The 2,048-nt window shown below is 41.4% G+C and overlaps 1 non-coding gene across 1 annotated transcript; it reads left to right on the forward strand.

The window, feature by feature from the left end:
• The first annotated feature begins 1,492 nt into the window (after positions 1–1,492).
• On the forward strand, positions 1,493–1,565 carry TRNAG-UCC (transfer RNA glycine (anticodon UCC)). The gene has a single exon. It is a non-coding gene; the product is annotated as a tRNA-Gly (tRNA).
• The last annotated feature ends 483 nt before the right edge of the window (positions 1,566–2,048 follow it).

Consider the following 2,048-nt stretch of genomic DNA (forward strand, 5'->3'; position numbering starts at 1 on the left):
TCATATACAAAATTCCTATACTTGGGGGCCCATTAAAAAATTTCACTCTGTTCCATTGGTCTGTGTGTTCGAGTTGTTTTAATTACTAAAGTTTTATATAGACATATTTTACTATCTGGGAGGCCTCATCTCCCATCATTGCTTTTCTTTTTCAGCATTTTCCTAGATATTCTTGTTCATTTTTTCATTTAAACTTTAACCAGCTTGTCTGGTTAAAAAAATTAGTATTTTGTTGTTGTTGTTGTGATTTGTAATGGGTTGTCTCAATTTTATAAATTAAATTTTGGAGAATTACTTTTTTTTTTATTATGAGTCTTCCTATCTAAAAAATGGCATAATATTCCGTTGGTTCCAGCCTTCCTTTGTGTCCTTCCATATGTTTTAAGGTCTTGCCCAACTCTTGTTACATTCATTTCTAGTTGCTGGCAGGTAGTAGGATTTTTTGCCTACTTCTTTTTTACTTGAATTTCAAAGAAAAAAGTTGAATATATAAACCTTTTAATTAAAAGTAGAAAAAATTAATCTGTAAAAAGAAAAGAAAAGGAGAAAAAAATGAATATATTTTAAAAAATAAAAGCTGCAAACCAAAGCTGGACTCTGAAGCAGGCTGAGTTCTAGTGGCTGAAAATGCTGATGGAGGCTACTCTGCTCCCTTCTCTGTAGTGGGTTTGGTCCTGGGGCTATGGAGTCCTGGTTAGTGCTTAGCCTGAAAGGGAAAGGTGGGGAGAGGGTTGGGGCTTCTGTCCACTCAGCTACTTTGGAGTCTATACTTGCCTGAGGCTATTCCCACGGCAGAGAATCCACTTCACCCAAACTCCTAGGCTAAACAACCTCTCCTCACTGAAGAATAAATACACGTGCTTTCTCACTCTTTGAGAAACTTCTCCTTGTTCAGCCAAACTCAGTTCCACTCATGGGTGGGAAGGCCCAGGTAGGGGCTCCCATGAAACTTTGCCCTGGGATCCATTTTTAACATCTGTGCAACACTGTGTGAAGCAATAGCCTTGCCTGCTGAGTACTAGTCACAGAGAAGCTGCTTTGGCCAGTTCAGCGTGTTGAGTGGTGATGGGTGGGGAGATGGCAGGAGGCAGGGAGAAGAAAGCTTGGGAAGCATTCTGAGCTCTGGGGCCACATAGCAAGTCAGCTTTGCTCTACAAGACCTCTGTTCACGTGTCTTCTCTCAACATTTTCTCCTCTTCAGGCCAAGTGTCATGGTGGAATCAGGGGAGCCCTCCGACTGTCATATAAAGTCTCTTACTTAATGTTTTTATGAAATGGAAGTTTCTTCCCATAATTGGCTTACATACATCCTATAGCCAGCTTTGTTTTACCTAGTCCATTCTTCACTACAATATTTTAACTTTTAAAAATATTTATATATTAAATTTTATTAAAAGATATTTTGGTGAATATTTCTATCTTATAATTTTGTTGCAGGAAGGGGGACCCCCTTCCAGGGCCCTAGAGTGGGCTCTTATCTAACACTCAGACTTCCCTGGTGGTCCAGTGGCTAAGACTTTGCACTTCCAATACAGGGGGCCCTGGTTCAATACCTGGTCAGGGAACTAGATCCCATATGCCACAGCTAAGAGTTCGAATACCACAACTAAGGAACCCACATGCCACAACTAAGACCTAGCACAGCCAAAATTTTTTTAAAAAGCAAGTATTAAAAAACAAACAAACAAAAAGTAACGCTCAGAAATGAATTGTCTGAGGAGACACACATGCTGACAAAGAGAAAGTCTTTGTTGGGAAAGAGCACCCAGGCAGAGAGCATCAGGGTAAGGGAATCCAGGAGAACTGCTCTGCCATGTGGCTCACAGCCTCAAGTTTCAAGGGGATGGGATTAGTTTCTGGGTTGTCTCTGGCCAGACATCTTGCTTGGCACATATTTGGTCTGACTCAGGTCAGAACTCAGGTCCCTGGTGACACATGCTTCTCTCAGCCAACATAGACGCCAGTGCAAAGGATTCTAGGAGGCTGATAGGACAATATTATGGGCTGGTGTCTCCTCCCTCCTTTTGGCCCCTCCTGAATTCTGGTTT

Source organism: Ovis canadensis, chromosome 12, assembly GCF_042477335.2.
Source record: "Ovis canadensis isolate MfBH-ARS-UI-01 breed Bighorn chromosome 12, ARS-UI_OviCan_v2, whole genome shotgun sequence".
Classification (NCBI taxonomy): domain Eukaryota; kingdom Metazoa; phylum Chordata; class Mammalia; order Artiodactyla; family Bovidae; genus Ovis; species Ovis canadensis.